At 39.1% G+C, this 21,056-nt stretch overlaps 1 protein-coding gene across 1 annotated transcript in view; it reads right to left on the bottom strand.

The window, feature by feature from the left end:
* lmf1 (lipase maturation factor 1) overlaps window positions 1-21,056 on the bottom strand; it is a 560,127-nt gene that overhangs the window by 470,491 nt on the left and 68,580 nt on the right. The window lies entirely within an intron of this gene.

Raw genomic sequence — 21,056 nt, 5'->3', positions numbered from 1 at the left:
GAGGCTGAACAGAAACAAAGGAGCCTTGGAGAGCGGGGTCAGCAAGGCTCAAACAGACAAAAGGTTCAGAAAGGAAGAGTTACACCAAAGAAAGCAGCAAAAAAGTGATACGAACCTCAAAGGTTTCACAAATCTAGAATAGAAATATATTGCTTTGTTGAAGGCAATGGATTAAATGTACTTTTAATTCATAAAGGGAAAGTTCCAGTCCTAAAGGAATTCAATTTGGAAATACTAAAACACTAAGAATTCCAGTTTCAATGAATTTACAGGATAACTATACCATCTTCACCCAATATACTTCCATTGAAAACATGAGACTCAGGGTGTAGTAACTTTGTAAGAGATACAACTATGTAGTCCAAATCACAATGGGACCTTGCTGTTCTATCCAGGTGTTATGTTGTCACCCAAGCAGATTCAGTTACCATACAACAATGCTCAGATTGCTTAAGGGAGTAAAAGTAATACCTAGAAAGGGACCTGTGCCAGACCCAGTTTGTTATAACCAGGTTCAGAGAAATTAATTGTTTCACTTTCCACAGAAGAGTCTTCATCCTGAAACATTGACTCAGTTTCTCTTTCCACAGATGTCGCCTGACCTGCTGAGTGTTTCCATTTTATTACTAAAAAGCTTCGGTATCCTCAACATAGATGTGAAACGTGACCCTATCAGGAACTAAATTCCAGTGAAATCAGGAATTATTAAACCTTGTTAATATGGTTGCAACACTAATACTCATTTGGACATTCAGCCACACTCCTGATAACATGAAAAGATTTTTATGGAAAAACAATTATCTAATGATTTGAATTAAATTCTATGGATAGCACAACTGCATATGAATATATGGTAACTGATAATACTCCAAACCAAGTAAACTCTCAGTGTTGTTACTAATGGAGGGCTGGAGTCCCTATCCAGATTTGCTGCCTTGTTGCCCCCATGATCACACTTGCCTTGTCCAGATGCAGATGGCCTACCTTGGTGGGCCTTCCCACCCACAGTTCAACAATGTAGCTCAGAAGACAAGATGGCATCAGGTGGCACGGCAAGCAGCCCTGCTTAGGGACACCCCTGACAGGCAGCAAAGCTAGGAGTGGAGTTGTTCCAGCTGTTAAAACTGTAATTGATTTTAATAGCTTTCAAATGTCTCTGATATCCATGTTTAAAAACTATAAACATTGAATTAAATAATTTGAAATCCAGTGTGTATTTTTTAAATATAAAGTCAATTCAAAACAACATTTTTTAAACATTAAAGCAAAATAATTTTTAATTTCCCCTTTGCCTTCTAAATCTTTGCCCCACAATTCCTATCAAAACCAATGGAGTCTTGGGTCCGATGCCAGGTCCAATCTGAAGCAGAATTCAAGAGGTACTTCCACAGGACAATGCACAAAAGTCCTAGCAAGACCCGATTCCATCTCTTGACTCTAAATTCTAAACTCTAAATTGACTCACAAGTGGCCTTTTGACTCTGTAACCAAGTTCTGGACAGACACATTTCACAGTAATGCTCAGAAGTTTAGAACATGCTGTGGTTTCAACAGCTAAATGCCAGCAGTTACATATTGTGGCCCCGATATTCAATGAGGAGAGCATGAGACTTCTGCAAGTATGAAATCTTTCACTGAAAGATTTAGTTAAATGCCGTTGAATTGTTAATGGTGTACAAAATATGGAATGAGAGAGGCCAATTGCTCAAATGGCCATATTTTGTGTATAAAGCCTAGGTAAAAAGCAGATGCTGACTGGGATCCACTTCCACCACATGTGCATGAACAAGGTGAAAATATCATGGCAATTAAGTTGGCAGACTCTGTATTAATAATTCTGCTATTTTAGTCCAAACCAAGGTTAGCAAGGGGAATAAACTTGACTGTTCACGCAGCAATTTATAGTTCACATAATGACGGAAGAAACATATTAAACCAACTAACACACCTTACTTTGCTTGAACTAGGTGACTTCATAATGACATTCCAGCATTTCTAACTTTTTAAACCCACCTCAGCAAAGACTATGCATTATATAAGGAACAACTGACCTTTGTGTGTTTTTATTAACCTCCTTCTTGTCACCACAGGAAGTCGGGTATTGGTTCCTGGCTCCTATCTTTGAATCTAACTTTCTGTAAAGTGCAACAAAATTATATTTTATCCTCTCATGGCATGAATGTGTGATGGAATCCCCTGTGACCAGACGATAACCCCCCTTCCTTGAAGTTGCCCCAGATGAGCTTCAATATCTCACTTTGATAAAAGTACCAAAGACTTCAGGACTTTGAACCTGAGCAAGCTGTTTTAAAAATCCAATATTTAAAAACATTTTTCCCAAACTTATTCTGCATAATTCAAACAAATCAGGAGCAAAGGTAGGCCACTGAGCCCTGCAAACCTGCACTGCTATTTTACAAGATCATGGCTGATCTCACTGTTATCTTAACTCTGCAATCCCATCTATCCATGGCATCCTTTCACCCCTTTGCTTATCAAGAATTTATCTAAATCAGCCTTTAAAATAATTGAAGACTTTACTTCCAACACCCTTTGAGGAAGAAAATTCCGAAGATTCATGAACCTCCAGAGAAAAGAAATGTCACTTTATCTGTATTCAATGAGCGATCCCTTACTTTTAAACAGTGACCCCTAGTTCTAGATTCTCCCACGAGCAAACATCCTTGCCAAATCCATCCCGTCAAGACCACCCAAGTTCTTAAATGTTTTGATCACATTCCCACTCGCTCTTCTAAACTCCAGCAGATACAAAACTAGCCTATGTAACCTCTTCTCACACATTCCAGATGAGTCTAGTAAACTTTCTTTAAACAGTTTCCAATAAAATAACATCCTTCCTTAAACTTAAAGGAGACTAATACTGTGCACAGTACTCTAAGTGGGATCTCACCACTGCCCCTTATAAGTAAAGCATAACATCCTAATTTTCTATTCAACTTGCCTTGCAAACAAAAAAAACACTGTTAGCTTTGTTAATTGCTCTACTTGAACACTAGACAGTTACGAATCATGCACTAGGACACCCAAATCACTCTGCATCTCAGAGCTCTGCAATCTCTCGCCATTTAAATAATGTGCTTCTATTTTATTTTTCTTGCAAAATGGATAATTTCTGTGGAAAGTAGAAACAGTCAATGCTTCAGGTCTGAGATCCTTTGTCAGAACTGCGAGAAAAGAAGCTAGTTTTCAGTTCCAGAGAAAGTAAGGGAGAAATGAGTAAAACATTGGGACCAAACGGGTCAATGCGGCAGTCAGAAGCAAATTATGCTTCGTAGTCCATGTTATGCATTGATAGTACGGTTGCAGGACATGCCCAGCAAGCCAGGCTATATTAATGGAGAGAAAAACTCAACCAAAATCACAGGTAGATCACTGGCAGAATGGCCAGTTTTGATACAGACAGAAAGTCTGCCACCACTGACTCCCAGGTCCTTGCTACAGTTCCAACTTCACCAGAAACTTTAATGAATTAAAATCTTTTCCTACTCAACATACTGAAAGAAAGTTTTAAAAACTCAGATTTATTTAGTACTCTCAATTTTGCAAAACATTTCACAACCAATTACGAAACTTTTGAGGTGTAATCACTGTTGTGGAAGGTGGGATTCAAATGAAAATAACAATATTATTTTTGATCCAAGACTGACACTAAAATCAATGTCAATACCTTCAGTTCCTGCCAGCACCAAAATGTCTTCGACTTTGATTAAATGAATGTGCCTGATAAGGAGATTAGGATAAACTTGGAAAGCAGGATTTGATGTGGCAAATTCTGAAATCCTGAAGTGAGGTGAGATTCCTCCCTCATTTACAATCATTGCCAGGAACGCTTATCACTCATTATTGCCTTATACCTAGTTGAAATCCACAGTTTCAACATTTGTAGACTCAACTTTTCAAATGTTCTTTTCTCTATTCTTTCTCTGGAGCATCCATGACCATCATAGCAAATGCCCTAGCACATTCCCACATATAAACTACAAATCGAGCATACTGCCCTATGTCCAGCACTCCATTCTTGCCATGACTCAATGGTTCCCTGTACCTCTACAAATTTGTTGTAATCATCTTGCCGATGTTATTTTTAATGCTTTCCAAGGACTTGCATTACATCATCAGTAAAGATAAACTGACATGCTTCAAAGATACACCCAAAGTGTTAGCCTGTTATCTTTCTATATCAGTGTACACATATTATTTCTGGTTCATTTCCAGTATCTTTTTAAATTCATGAAATTAAAGTTTAGCTGCCGAGTAATTGGACAGATTAGCTATGAAGCTGCAAAACAAAACTTCAAAGTGGAGACAGTGTTTGATTAATCAGTCAAAGTGAATGCATACTGTTACCACAAATTCACAGCAATACAGTACACATTGGAGTCTATTCAAATGTCATATTTTACTAAGATTTTACTATTCAAGGTAACTGCTGAAGCATTAACTATGGTCAGCATCAAATGTAAAATATAGTATTTGAATGCATAATACACAAATCAATTTTTCTTAAATTTTTGAGATTTTTTGGTGCAAATTTTAACACCGAGTAGACACTTCTTTTTATAATCACAGACCCCATTTTCTGTGTATATTTTTAGTGTGTTTTCAAAATAAATTTAAAACATCGACAAAATATTTTCCTCCGTGTCCGGCATACCCTTCAGCCTCTGTAGTGCCCACAGGTCACGAAAGACCTTGTTGAAATAATCATAATGGGTAAATTCTCTTTACTCTGCTCAATCATTTGTTACAACCTCATTTCCCACACAAATATAGAGATCCCAATTGCGCATCGCAGCCATTAGCTGAACTGTGAATTGGAGAGTCTCGACTCCAGTCATTCAGCACCTTTACAGAAAGCAACTGTGAGATCTCAAGTGCAGGCAGCTGAGAGTTGAATTAAATAATTTCACTTGTACTTCCCAAGCCTTTTACGCTCTTTGTTTACCTTATTCACAATACTTCTTTCCTTTAAGACAAAATATCCAGACCTTTTAATTACTGGACATATCCAGCAATTCCATAGGATCTCACTGTAATCTTTAGACGTAGTAATGAATTCAAACTTTGAGTAAATTAAGTACACTAACTTACTTCCATCTGATTACTTAATTTATAATGACAATTCCAGAAACAAAGCAAATTCTTTTTAGGACAGGTTGGTTCAGTCATAGCACTCTTATTTCTTCAGTAGACAACAATAGGCTCAAAAAACAAACTACATTCCAGTATTGAGGAAATGCTGTACCTGCAAAAAGTGCAGTTTCACAAATGAGGAGCCAAGGATAAGCTATAATTTAAACCAAATCTGTTTCTCAGTGATGGCATCTTAGAATTTGACTGATAAGCTGTGATATTTTTAAGTGATATTCTGAAGATATGAAAGGTAGTATGTAAATGCAGATTTTTTTTCTTAAATTCTAATCTCAACAGAAGGTCAAAATTATTCTGCTCTTCAGTAAAAATATTCCACCAAGTTTTCTCCATGAACAAGTTTCAGTTCTGATTGGGTCCTTGTTCAAAACTTTCAAAGTGTGCTAAATTGAACCTTTGTGCAGGGGCACCAGATTCTTGCCAGCATAGTTTGTAATATTACAGTAAGTCTCAGTGAAACAGCAGGGTAGACTCAGCTAGAATTCCTGCTAACTGCTGTCCAACAACTGCCTTTGAACATTAGTCTTTGGTAAAGACACAATCAGACTCAGTTTGATGATGAATTACCCTGCTCATGCTTATTCTGCTACTTGCAAGTGAATCATCGTCATACTTGAGAAAGATACAAATCGGCACTTATGTCTATGGAGTCGTACCCATTTTGAGAGACTCAAAGAAAAAAATCCAAATGAGTCTCCCACAAATTTGTCAAGTCAACTATTAGGTGATTTCTCCATACAAGTCCATTTGGTAACTTATAGGGAGATGGATTATACAACGTCCAATTCAGGCAATGGAGAAATCTCAATGATCGAAGGTTGTAGTTGCCTTCAAATAAGCCTTGCTTCTATTTCAACAACAATTCATAATGTTTTTTAGGAAATTACATCAAGTATTGAAATAACAAAGAATACCAATACTAAATCAGGGACAAAATTTGCTGTCCAATGTAACAATGATCTTAAAATACTGCAAAGTGCAGTTGTGTAGTTTTAATATTCCATTATTAGATCAGTTTTTTTTTATATATTGCAATTTAGGATTTCAAATACATGATACCATTTAAGCTAAATATCATTGTCAGCTGCCCTTTCAAACACAATAATGCTTAGCAAATTTAAAAGCTTCAGGCTACATTTCTCCACAAACAGTAACTTCAGTAGTTCAGCAATCTGCTACTTCCATCCACCAACAAAAGTACACTCAGGTTAATTTGACACTTGCAATGTTTTCATTCAGGATTTAAGAAAACGTTTTCCATGAATTGGCTCCAATCTTTGCCGCTACTAAGGCAGATTGCCCTATCTGAGGGGTGAGGTCTATTTTACTGGTTTTGGCCTCGATGCAAGGTTTTGGCCTCTCCAAAGCAATGATTCAAAATTACAGTAACTTAAGGCATTAATGCTTGCATCACAATGACCCTAAAATAATTAAGGCAGCAGTTTTCATTGCTAAGGTATACACAAGTTTTACTGGATTGAACAGAAGGCTCATAGGTGTCCCCGACAGTAGAGGATAGTAAATTGAGGAAACCTCACTCCTTACAGCAGACAAACTGCACTTCTCTTTCTGTGTGTTTCCCACAAGATACAATTTCTTTCCCACTTTTAGGGGCTTCTGAATCTTAACATGTAAATACAATTGTCAAACTATTTGAATGAGGTGTGGGGATGAAGGTAACAGGAACTTGCTCAAGCTCCAATTCTGGGAACTGTCTGTATCAATGGTGCTGAAGTGCAGATGATTGAGAGCTTCAAGTTCCTGGGTGTAAACATCACCAATAGCTTGTCCTGGTCCAACTACGTAGACACTATGGCCAAGAAAGCATGCCAGCACCTCAACTTCCTCAGAAGGCTAAGGAAGTTTGGCATGTCCCTGTTGACCCTCACCAATTTTTATAGATGCACCATATAAAGCATCCTATCTGGATACATCACAGCTTGGTATGGCAACTGCTCTGTCCAAGACCTCAAGAAATTGCAGAGTAGTGGACACCGCTCAGTCCATCACAAAAGTTAGCCTCTCCTCCATTGACTGTCTTTACCTCACTGCCTCAGTAAAGCAGCCAACATAATCAAAGATTCCTCCCATCAAGGACATTCTCTCTTCTCCCCCATTCCATCAGGCAGAGGATACAAAAGCTTGAAAACACATACCACCAGGCTCAAAGACCACTTCTATCCCATTGTTATGTCTATTGAACGGACCTTTTTTATGTTAAAGATGAACTCTTGACCTCATAATCTACCTCGTCATGGCCTTGCACATTATTGTCTACCTGCACTGCACTTTCTCTGTAACTGTCACACTATATTCTACATTCTATTATTGCTTTTCCCTAGTGGTACCTCAATGTACTTATGTTTTGAAATGATCTGCATGGATGGCATACAAAACGAAGTGTTTCACTGCATCTCAGTACATGTGACAATAATAAACCAATTACTTCATATCCTGCAAATACAGTCTTAGTTTCCTGGACAATTGACTTGAAAAACTGATCACAAAGCCTCTCTCTGAAGACTTTCATTGGGTTCAGGTGGCTTACATACAAAACTCAATTAATACACCAACAGGCAGAGACCCTGGACATATCTGGTACACTTTGGTGAAGCTTGAAATGGCAGCAAATCCTCATGCCTGCTGAGGGAAAATTAGAAGTCTGTTCACCTTGCTAATGAAGTTCACGTGACCTCATTATATCGGAAAGCAGCAAACTGGAAAATTTGGAATAGATCAGTTGCAGAAGCATGGAATGATCCTTGAGAATGACAGCAACCGTGATTACAATTCCCAATCACATATGAGAGGTTGAAGGAGTTCACAGATCTCAGTAGGAATGGTCTTAGTGAATTGGTATTCCTCTCAGAAGAGTCTAGCTGTGAGCATATGTCCCGGTAATCTTTTGGTGGATTGACCTTAAGTAATAAACCCTTCAATGCCTCCTCCCAAAGGATTCCCCTGGCTGCTTTGATACTTCTATTCCATCTCTATGTCACTCAATAAAGAATTGTTAGGTGTAGACAAATAGCCATTGGAGGTAGGTTTTGAGTGCAAAGAGCTTCGGCTTCCTCAGTCAGCTTCTCCTGCTCCGGCTATTCCACTGCTCCATTGGCTTTCTTCTACTATCGCATCACAATGCCCATTTCCCTGCCAAATTGGTTTAAACTCTTCTAGTGAACCTTCTTGCCAGGACATAGGTCATGATGGGGTGTAACCCAGCCATCTAAAAGAGGTCACTCGAAAAGCAAAAACAGCAGATGCTATCAATCTGAAATGAAAACAGAAAATGCTGGATTTCTTAAGGTGGCAGCCACAAAAAGTAGTATGCATGGTTGTCAAAGAGACTCTAGTACACAGTGGCCCCAGGAGAATGAAGAGGTCAACACCACCTGAGACAGCAACAGTGCTCTTGGATTCTATTGAAGACAGCAGATTGCAATGATGATGTGAAGCCAAGGAACCTTTGGAATTCTCACTCTCCAGAAAGAAACCTGGATCTTATTCTGCAGGCATGGAGCAACATCAGAGCCCTCATGTCAGGTGCCAAAGGTCAGTAGCAACACTATTCAACTGTGAATTTTCATGCTGTGGATTTTGCATAGCCTTCAGTAACCTCAAGGGTTTCCTCCAACATCCGGGTCATGCCTTCTTCTCACAGCTACCATCGGGAAGGAGGTACAGAAGCTTGAAGTCCCACACTACCAGGTTCACGAACAGCTATTTCCCTTCAACAATCCAGTTCTTGAACTAACCAGCACGACCCAAATCACTACAGTTTAGAAACACCATGGCCACTTTGATCACTTTGCACTGAAATAGACTTTTTTTTTGTTTTTGTGTTCTTTTTTGTAAAAACTGTGTTTAATTTATGTTTTTCTTCTGAATGCAGCTTATGTACCTGTGATGCTGCTGCAAATAAGTTTTTCATTGCACCTGTGCATACATGTATTTGCACGTGACAATAAACTCAACTTTGACATCCCAAAGATGTGATGGCAGGTTAAGCAGCTGCTGTAAATGCCCCCAACGGAGACAGGTGGCAAGAGATCTTGATGGCAAGGGTGGAGTTAACGGATATCTGAGAAAGGATAGGTTAGAGGGAAATAGGTGGTGGAATGGCACTGATGAGAACGTGCTGAGAGCCAGCAGAAGGGCCCCCTTCTATGCTGTAAGAGAATAGGAGATCAAGTACCATCAAAGAAAACAGTGCAAAAGATGCCAAAACTTCCTCTGTACAATGCTGCTGCCACATGACTCATAACCCTCATCACTGAAGAGGTAATTACACTACTGATGAACACAGCACTGACAACCAACACATCTGGGAAGTCTGCCAGGATCAATGGTATTTACCCAGAACTTCTCAAGAAAAACATAGAAATACAGAAATCAGAAGCAGGAATAAGCCATTCAGCCCTTTGAGACTGCTCCACCATTCAACACAATCATGGCTGATTATCCGCTTCAGTAGTCTGCTCCTGCCTTCCCCCCATTTCTCTTGAACCATTTGGCATGAAGAAATAATACCTACCTCTCTCTTGAATACAGGAAGTCCCTGGATTACGAACAAGTTCCGTTTTTGAGTCTGTTCATAATTCAAACTTGTAAGTCAGAACAGTTACATACAGTTCACATCTAGCGTCAATTAGTCAAATGTTTATAATTGAGAGAGAGAGAATGTGTGTGTATAGGTATAAAAAACATGAAAGAAACATTTCTTAAACTGCTTAGATAGAAAAGATAATGATTAAAGGTTAACACTTAACCTCGTTCCAATTGATGTGTTGCATACCAGAAGGAGCCTTAATTAACAATTAAATTGACTTTATTAATTGGATGATGGGCCTGGTGTTGGAGAGGATGGGCCTGGTGCTGGAGAGTCAGGGCCTGATTCTGCTACTGGAGAGTCAGGGCCTGATTCTGCTACTGGAGAGTCAGGGCCTGATTCTGCTGCTGTGGAGTGAAGGTTAACTTCTGAAGTCAATTTCTTAAAGTAAGCATCAAGGGTGGCTTGAACAGAGCTTTCCTTTTTCTCATTATAAATTGCCTTGTAGCAGCTGAGGCCATCAGTAACTATCCAGTAAACTTTGTTGAACCTCTCTGCGTTAGGAACTTGCTCCTCTAACTTTGCTATCCCTGCTTCAATGAGACGAAGGGCTTCAGCTAACTCCTTCATCGAAAACTTCTTGGGTGCTGGGGTTTCTTGGTCCCAGCCTTCTTCCTCAAATGCTATCATCTGCTGCTCCAGCTCCATAAGGTCCTCATTGGTCAGTTCTTCAGCATGGGATTCAAGTAAGTCTAAGACATCATCTTCATTGATGTCTAACTGCAGTTGATTATTACCAATATCAACCACAGCTTGCCTGGCTTCGGCAATGTCCTCAGCTGTAAACTCTTTAAAACCATCTGCGAATTGGGGGCACAATTTGTTCCAGACTCCTTTCATGTTGGTTTTCTTCACTTCCTCCCAAGAATCTGCAATGTTTTTGATACCATCAGAGATGTTGTAATTCCTCCAGAACTCCTTTAAGGTCATTGCATCATCTTGGGTAGCCCTGACTGCTTGTGAGAAGGTCCGGCGTAAATAGTAAGCCTTAAAGGAGGCTATGATTCCCTGATCCATTGGCTGAAGTAGTGATGTGGTGTTGGGTGGTAAAAAGACGACCTTTACGTTGGGGTGAAGGTCATCTATAGTGCTTGGATGTCTGGGGTCGTTGTCAAGCACAAGGAGAATTTTGAAAGGAATCTTCTTGGCCAAGCAATAACATTCAGCAGCAGGAACAAAAAAGTTCAGGAACCAATCTTCGAAGAAAGCTTTTGTTAATCAAGCCTTTGTGTTTGCCTTCCAAATAATGGGAAGAGATGCCTTGATGATTCACCTAAGTGCCCTCGGATTTAGGGAGCGATACACAAGCATAGGCTTAAGCATGAAATCCCCAGATGTGTTACCACCAAGCAATAACGTTAGCCTATCCTTGGATGCCTTATGCCCTGGAGCAGTTTTCTCCTCTTTTGAAATGTATGTCCTTTCAGGCATTTTTTCCCAAAAAAAGCCAGTCTCGTCTACATTAAATATTTGCTCAGGCACATAACCTCCCTCCTCACTAATTTTTTTCAACATTTCAGGAAACTCTCTCGCAGCACTTACGTCGGCACTCGTTGCTTCACCTTGCACTTTGATATTGTGTAAATTTACCCTCCCTTTGAAACGGTTGAACCAACCCCTACTCGCAACAAATTCTTCATCACAAGCACCTTCACTTGCTGCACGTGCAGCCTTTGAATCACTGAAAAGGCTTTGCGCCTTTCCTTGCACTAAGCCAAGGCTAATAGGAATATTACGCTGATTTTGATCCTCTAATCAAATTACCAATAGCCTTTCCATTTCGATAATTAAACCACTGCGTTGCTTAGTGATACTTGTCGCTTTCGTTGGGACAGAGCCTTTTATATACTCCATTACTCTCCCTTTGTCCTTTATAATTGTCCCAATTGTTGACCGACTGTAGCCTAATGCTTTTCCAATGTTTGTTGGCATTTCACCTCTCTCTGAACACTTTATTATTTCTACTTTCGTTTCAATCGTGATCGTTTTCCTTTTCTTCGATGCATCACCATCACTTGCACGAGATTTACGCTTTGAAGCCATGATTACGGGCCGACGAACCGCTTAAAACGCGCAGTGTTTCGAGCGTTGCACAAAGTAGTCCGTCCGTTCGTTAGTATGAACCATTGTGTGTAACTCGATTTTTAAAATAATAGGCTTTACGGAGGTCTGTTTGTAAGTACGGACGTTCGTAAGTCGGCCGTTCGTAAGTCAGGGACTTCCTGTACATTTAAAGGCTTGGCCTCCACTGCATTCTGTAGTGGACAATTCCACAGGTTCACTATCCTGTGGATGAAGACATTTCTCCTGATCTTGATTCTAAATGACATAACTGTATCAGGTTGTGACTCCTGGCTTAGACTCCATTAACATCCGCCCTGAATCTATTCTATCTAGTTGTTAGAATTTTTTACAAGTTTCTATGACACCCTCTCTCATTTTTCTATATCCCAGTGAATATGGGCCTGAACAATGTTCATTCATTTCCATTAAAACAGATCCCCTGGGAACATTTGTCAGCCATATAAAGGGATTTTGTTTCCAAGTTCTTAGCACAGGACAGCTCCAGTGGTGATCACATCTAATTATCAAAATTTGGTATTTCTATTCGAAATAAATTGTAAACCTCCCCAGGGTTTTGCAGCTGATATCTCCAATAAAGGCAAAGACAATCTAGCTTTTCAATTTCATGGAAAACAAATGTAATTCATAGTTCTTGGGTTTTGATTGGCTTCCCTACCATAATTATATGTTAGTTAATTTCTAAATTACAGCAAATAATTTTATGGTGCTATTTCAGGTGCAGAAAACATTGGAATGCGGTGGACCAGGCTAAAGAAAAAAAAACAATATATTAATAGGGAAGGCTATAGGCTGGGCAGATTCTCTGTCTGATTTACCTTCAAGTATTTCCTCAGGAGATGAAGGGGCTTGAACAGAGCTCAATATAGAAAAGGCAACATGTACTCTGCAACAAGAACTAGCTTAAACAGAGCCAAAGAGAAAATTTCTTATCACACTACGTTAAGGGGTTTGCAGCAACATCTATTTTCAGCCAGGTTGCTGAAAGAAAATCATGTTTCACCTGTTGAAGGAAGGAAGAATAAACTGCCCAACTCACCGACTTTAAGTATGCCTCAGAACACTTGCTAACACTTTCGCTGACTACGTGGTGTAAACAAAGAGGCAAGTTGAAGTATGCGAGACAGAACTGATGGGCCTCAGTTATGCAATGAGGGAGATAAAATCATCACTTAAGTGTAATTTATGCAAATTTAGCAGGTCAGCCAAACTACAAATCTGTGAGCTCCCATCACTGAAATTCTTCTCGACATTACACTGTTATGCAGAGGACAGCTATCTAAGAATATAAACAGAAAGAATATAAAAGCTATGCACCATCTTTTTTTACTGTGCTGTCATGGTTTAGACCCCATCGATAGCACAGGAATGCAAAAAGGTGCCACAAATCTAATCATTCACACAATATGCTACAATATACTACGGTGTAGAAAAATAACTGTAGGCTCCTACTTAGATTTAGTTGCTTTTTTACATCAGATAGTATGAACTAACTGTAAAAGTTATTTGGTGGGTCACTATGGCTTGCAGTACCTACAGTGCCTTTAGGTGGCACCGTATGAGGCACAACACAAGTTACTCTCAACATAAAAGCTCAAGTAACAGCTATATAAAACCGTACCTCCTACCTTTGTTTTAGATTCTGGATGTCATAGCTAAGCCAGGATTTAATACCAATTCCTAAATGTCTTGAGCTGCATGGCAATGCAAACAGAAAATAATATTGGTAGGTCTGGAGTCGCAAACTGGCCTGACCAGCAGGGATGGCAGATTTCCATTCCCAAGGATGTGATTGAACTAAAAGGGATTTTATGGGAATCCAGTAGTTTCATGGTCACCACTATTGACAAAAGCTTTCTACTCCAAACTTGTTCCATTTCCTGAACTGAAATTCTCCAATCACCATCTTGCGTTAGAATCTGATGTCTAAAGATCAACAGCTATGGCCGCTGGACACTAATTTTGACCACTATACTACATGGCAATCGAAGATTACAGAGTTTCTAAGAATAGAATATCTCCAATCTCTTGTACTCTTCATTTACCAGGCCCCAATAAGCATCCTCATGACACTGCATCTCCTCTCCCTACATCGTTAAGTGTGTTTTTTTCGAAGAACTCCATTTGTTTCAACTCCACAAATGCAACATCATGAGATATTAATTTCCTGCTCACAGTTTCGACTACCTCAATCCAGGATGGTGCCAAGGTCATGGAAAGGAACTTGAAGAGAATTGCAAGATGAAAGGTGCATGAAGATAAATTTTATAACATTTTCCTTGAAAGGGGAAAGGTTGGAGATGAAGGTAAAGTTAATTCCACTGTTTGATGCATGGAGCATAAACTTAAGAACACAAGATCAAATGGGGATAGTTTTTATTTAAATGTCATGAATGTTTGGCAAGAAGTGCCCCATCAACCCATTAAAAGACAGACCTTAATATAGATTCCGAAAGGCCAAGAGAATGAATACTTGAAAAGAAAATCTTGTAAAAGCTCAGGGAAAAGCCAAGGGAATTCAAATGAGCAGTAAGCACCAGTGGTGACCCAATGACCTCCAACTGTGATGCAATTTCAATTATTTTTATAATGGTAATGAAAACTTAACTTACAGCTGATGTTAGGTTTCTCAGTGTAAGGTTAAAGCAGGGATACATCATCCAAAGCTCCACACTTAGAGCAAGACTTCTGATCTTTCCAGGATTTTAATAAAATGTAACATTTTTAGTGTTCTCATACCATCCAAGGCTGCTTTAAACTGGTTTGAATCAAACCACGTGATTTAATGTGTAAAACTGAAAAAGGATAATGATGAGCAACGAGTCTACTCTAACCCATACAAATGGCCATAGCAATTTCAAAACCCTGTGGGCACAGACAGCAAATACATATTGCCTGGTGAGTAAGAATAGTAAGAATATTAGAAATTTTATTAGAAAGTGCCCTTTAGAAAACTATACCCAAACAATTCATTTGAATATCTGCCAAAGAACACTGCCAAAAGCAGCATTTAGTGTGAAATAATACGCTTTCAGGAAAGCCAAGTGTAGATGTAATGCCTCACAACAAGCTCTACTTCACAATGGTACATGAAATCTGTTCAAATAGAAAGAAAATACAATTGCTGATAAGATCCAATAACAAACTTAAGATCAAGAAGATTTTAGGAACATTTTTGACACTGGGCAAAGAGTAAGGGTCTTTTTAAATTTCAACATTACGACTGCATGTATCAATAAACGACAAAAGGATAAAAACGCAAATACCACTGTATTTTATCAACCTTCTTGATCATTTTACAAACATTTCAACTAACTTCACATATCAAAAAAGGCATTTCTGGCTTTTGTTTTAATAGAGTAGTCAGTCATGAAACAAAAGCTGGAAGCAGGCTAAGCTAATGTCATTGCACTGCTCACTTGATTGCAAATTTTCAAAGCTGTTCTTCAGCATCACTGTCTTCTCCACATAATAACATCAGAGTGGATTATCTTTCTCCTGAAGGAAACATTGATTCTACTTTAAATCAAGTGAAGTTTTCTCTCACCTTCTCATAGGAACTAACAAACAAGTAATAAAAATATTTTAGTAGCTACTTTAAAAAATGCAAACCAAGACAAAGGATATCAGCAACTGTAGTGCACTCTTACTCCACTGTACATTCTTCAGCTCAAATCTATTCACACAGCTAATCTGGAAACCATTACCTCTCTTGTAATACAGGAGTCACAGAGATATATGGCTATGAAATGCATCCTTTAAAAATCCAAGAAATTAATTCAAAGCATATCTTTTAATGAGTGGACTGAGCCAGAAATTCATCTTGAAGACACCAACATGTAATCTGTCAATGACTTTTCATTGGAACTGGGAAAAGTTTACACTTTGAAGGCACAAGAGAATGCAGATGCTGCAATCTGAAACAACAATCTGCTGGAAGAACTCAGCAGGTCGAACAGCATCTGTGGGGGGGGGGGGTGGGTAAAGAATTGTTGATATTTCAGCTCAAAACCCTGTATCAGGACTGAGAGCGGAGAGCGGAGATGGAAGATAGCCAGTATAAAAAGGAGAAGGGGGGAGGATGTGACAAATCACATTTTACCTAACATGCCAGCTCCTTGTCCACTCACTAAAGCTACCTGTATCCCTTTGTAGCCTTCTTATGTCCTCTTTATAACTTACTTTCTTACCTATCTTTTTGTCATTCTGCCATTCAACATGATCAGGCTAATCATCTATCTCAATACCATACTCCCGCTTTATCCCCACACCTTTCGCATCTCTAAATGTATCTATCACCAGCGTCTTAGCCTCCGCAGCCCTGTGCTAGCAAATTCCACAGGTTCACGACCCTCAGTGATGAAACATCTCCTCATCTAAGTCTTTTGTTCTGTAACCTCAGGCTGTGACCCCTTGTTCTAGACACTCCAGCTAGGAGAAACATCCTTCCCACATCCCGTCTGTCTAGCCATATCAGAATTTTACAAGTTTCAATTGGATCCTTTATCTTTCTTCTAAACTTGAGTGAATACAAACCTATTTGTCCTAATCTTTCATATGGCATTTCAGCCATCCCAGGAATTAGATTGGTGAGCTTTTGCTGTATTTCCTCTGCCAAGTACATCCTTTCTTAGGTAAAGAGACCAAAACTGCAGGCAATACTCCAAGTGTGATCTCATCAAGGTCCTGTAGCAAGATATCCTTGCTTCTATACATCAAATCCATTGCTGTTACGCCAACATACCATTTTGTATTTGCATGTTTGCTTTCAGTGACGATTGTACAAGAACACCCAAGTTTCTTTGCATCAACACTTCCCATGCTAATATCATTTAAGTGGGATGCCAACTTTCTGTTTTTCCGACTGAAGTGAATAACTTCAAATTTCTTTACCGAAAGGAGGAAACATTTTGGAGTCAGTACAGCATGGATTCATTAGACTGGGATAAGGAAGTTGTCCCGTGAGGAGAGACCAAATAACACTGCTCTAAACTCACTGGAGTTCAGAACATGAGAATAAGATATACAAGATTCCGAAAGGGGTTGAGAGGACAGATGCCTAGAGGATATTTTCTCTAACTACCACAACTAGAATTAGGGAGTATAGTCAAAAGATTGGACATTTGAGTTGAGATGAGAAGCAATTTCTTTGCACAGGAGCTGTGCAACTTTGGAGTTCTTCTCCTCTGGCTGCTCAGTCATTGGGTACATACAAGGCTAAGATACTTGGATACCAAAAGAAATGTAGAAAGTGGGAATTAGGTGAGACAGTGAAATTAGAGCACAGGATCAGTCATGACCCTATGAATGACAGAGCTAGCTCAAGAGCCTCCTGCTGCTTGTTTTGACTTTTCCACACCTATGGTTACAGCTACCTTTACAATATTTAAGATCTTGAACTTTTAAGGACATTGACAAAAAATGCTGATGTGGGATTGCTGTGCCAACGGAGGATCAGTTATATTTTTGTCACCAGCCTCACAAAAATGATTAAAAACAGAAACAATCTAATGACATATAAAAAGACTTTTTTTTGTTAGCAGCTGGACCACAAATACAGAGATGTTCTCCTAACCTGTTGTTTAGGGTAACTCTTAAACAGAACCATCTGGTAAAGATGTCTGACAATGGTACTCCCTCTGGAGTATTGTGAAGTTTTATCCTCCAGTTGAGGTTTTGAAAAGATGGTTTTTAGACTGACAGTCTCTTGTGGTAACAGCCCCTGCCTGAAGAACCAATTTTCTAACAGTCAATTTCAGTAGGCATTATCATCACAAAGATGTGATTTCAGTAACCCTAATATCCCTGGTTTAACTAGCACAAGCTGGAAATCATTTTCCATAAGTAAAAATCTTTCACTTCATTTCAATGTTCTACCCTTTAAATAGTATTCTGTTGCACAGCTACTCATATATATGTACGTATTTTCTCATTGCTGTATAAATCAATGAGTATTTGTTTCATTTTTACTTTCACTGCAAAGCAAAGCAAACTCCCAAAGTGAGAGACACCAGAATTTGGGAATTTAATTCCTCTGCTATTCAGTACCTACTATGAACTTTTAGTAGGTGACCACACCCATAGTGGGAAGTTAACTTCCCACTGTAATGGAGTCAAGCCCTTGGTCTTGCATCTCATTATTTTTGCTTTATTCAATATCTACTAATGGATTAAACTGCACTTCACAACTAGAAACATGGAGGTCTTAGTGTCATCTGCAGAATTTCACCTTCTTTAAAACTACTTAACAACTTTAAAACCATTAAAAACAATCTGATATTTCCCAGTGCAACACAGCCAGTACTCTAGGGTAATATGCAAGTATGTTGATCTGTTACAGATGTATGCTTGTGCAGGATACAACATTAATGCATTCCATCAGAATTTCTTTAAATAGATATCATCGGTTTTCTAGCTACTGAGAATACATGAAGTTTCCAATGTAAAGGGCAGGAATCAAGCTACCTGTAGCTGGCAGTACAAAACAAGACCATCAATGTTCAGTCACTTGCAGATAGGTATGTCCCAGGCTAATATAAACCCACCACACATCCAAGACAAGCCAAGTGATGGGTGCCAACGCAAATGTGAAGCCACACTATGTGGAGTCAGCAAACAAGCCCTATCACACCGAGATCCTTCACCATTTCCCTGGGGAATAAACCTCTGTGATCGTACACCCAGACCTAATGTATTATTGGAAGGTCCATCATCTGAATGGGGGATCCCAGATTTGGAGATTAAGAAAAGACAGGTTCCACGATTTACTTAAGTTTACCTTACTTTAACGTTTTTTATTCCTTGTGTTTTAATGATTTCATTAAATTTTGTTTTGTTTGCATTTTATAAAAATATTTAAAGCAACTTTAATTGTTTTCAAAATGTCTGTGTAACAGTTACATCAAAACTTCCAAACAATGCACTCCTACCCATTCTCCACAATGGTGCCACTTTCCCATCTCAGTAATCCTCTCCAGCTTGTAACCTTTTGAGACAACTGCACCACTTTGAGACAACCAGACACTTTCCTCCTCTGAGACTCCTTATATGCTACCTCCTTGACTAAGGTGATGCTAATATCTTTCATAGCTGGGTGTCAAATTTTTTGGATGATGCTCCAGTGAAGCACCTTCTAATTTCTTTTTATGGAGAAGGCTCCACAAACTTATATTGTTGGTACATTTTGCCTCCAAATTTTGTGTTGGTGAATAAATATCAACAAATTTTGTCCTCAACGTCTTTATGTTAAAGCAGAGAACTGAAGTAGCAGGACTTTAAATATTTTAACTTATGATGAAAACATGGATAGACACAATTAAAAGGTGGACATTCTTCCAACAAGATTTTAAACATACATTCCCTGAAAGAAATTATTCCAAAGCTATGGATGAAAACTCAAAAACAGATTCAAGTGAATCGTACCCAGACCAGCTGCACATTTGAATTAACTCATGTGTAAACAACTATACTCTCCATGTATTTGGTTACAAGGTCAGCATTATGCCAGGCAGATTGAGTTTCACACCTGCACAAAAACTGTGGCTTAAATCAGGCAGCAAAGCAAAAATAGCCTGAATCTCCCGTTTTCCCAACAATCTCATTCTTGTTTGTTGCCCTTTATGTTAGTTCCTATCTACTCCTTAGTCTCTCTTTTGCCTTATTTCCTTTTTCACTTCCAATCTGGGCTTTCTATATTCAGCCTGCTTCTGATTTGTATTATCAACCTTCCATCTGACTTACCTCTCCTTTTCTGCTCCACCCTGCTTCCTACCTTGTGCACAATAGAGTCAGGGAGTAGGGTGTTCAGCAGCAGTCCACAAATTCAACATGGACCTCGGAGGAGCATCCCTTATCCTACCCATTCCACAACAAGCAACAAAAATAAAAATTCCAGAAGTAGTCTTCAGCAATCCTTTCAAAGATTTGTAGCCTGGCTGTCAAGCATCATGGAATGTTCACAAAGGCCCATCTGCTTCAGATACCAGCCTTTGATGTCTATCTAGAAGCCTTTATTAATACAGGAGAAGCTCAGTACTGCCATAGAACAACTGCCCACCAGCATGGATGCCTGGGCATCCATCATACAAAAGCTTGGCAAGATTAAAACCCAAGCTGAGCATCAGTAAGTAGGTTATTGTCAAGTAAGTATTCCTAATTTCATTTTTAATGTTATCCTCCAAGACCATAGTAATGATTGAGAGTAGACTTTTGGGGTATTAAACGTCCAGACAGTTGTTTTGTGGACAGGACATAAATGGCCAGTTTTCCACCTTGTCAGGTGCTGTAGCTGCATCATTAGAGCTTCACTCAAGATTTGGCTAGAACTGGAACACAAGTCTTTAACACAACAGCTGGGATGTTATCAAAGCACATCATCTTTACTATATCCACTGTGCTTGGATATTTCTGGATATCGTATGAAATAATTCAAGTAGACTGACAACTAGCTTCTGTGTTGGTTGAGGACCTCAACACAAGGCCAAAATAGATTATGCATTCAATTCTTCTGGTTGAAGGTAGTTTCAAATACTTCTGTCATGTCTTGTGCACTCACGTGTTGGGTTTGGCCATACGCAGGATAGGAATGTTCAATGGACTTCCTGCACCCATACTGTGTTAATTACCTTAACACAATCAGGGCTGAATGTGGCAGTACTGTAAAGCTTTGATCTGATCCATTGAGAATCACCTAACTCAATCTGTAACTTATTGCTTTGGTTATATACCAAGAATTGTAGTCCTGTGTTTCAGGTTCACCAGACTGGCTTCTTATTTCCAGGTAGAAGTACTCCAGAAATGCTTTTCTACAATTGTCACTGACTAGGGATAGCCCCCTGGCTTGATGGTAAAAGCAGGGCAAAGGACATGCCAGAACGTGAATTTACAAATTACAGGGGAATACAATTCTGCTGCTGTTGAAAGCTCACAGCATGTCACAGGTGCCCAGGTTTAAGCCAATAAAGTTCTCCTAAATCTATATCAACTACCATGGTAGCACTGCCACACAACATGACAGAAGGTGAAAACTTTGCCTCTACAAGGATTGTGCAGTAGCCATCCCTACCAATGTAGCCATGAACAGATGAATCTGCAACAAGTAGATTAGCAAGGAGATCAAGTAAATTTGTGCCTCACCATTAGTTCACTTGACACCTACACAGGCCCATTCTGATAATTATATCCCTAAACATCT

Source organism: Pristis pectinata, chromosome 8 (assembly GCF_009764475.1).
Source record: "Pristis pectinata isolate sPriPec2 chromosome 8, sPriPec2.1.pri, whole genome shotgun sequence".
In the NCBI taxonomy this organism is placed as follows: Eukaryota; Metazoa; Chordata; class Chondrichthyes; order Rhinopristiformes; family Pristidae; genus Pristis; species Pristis pectinata.
The sequence above is the reverse complement of the archived record's forward strand: the minus strand, read 5'-3'. Positions and strand labels throughout refer to the sequence as shown.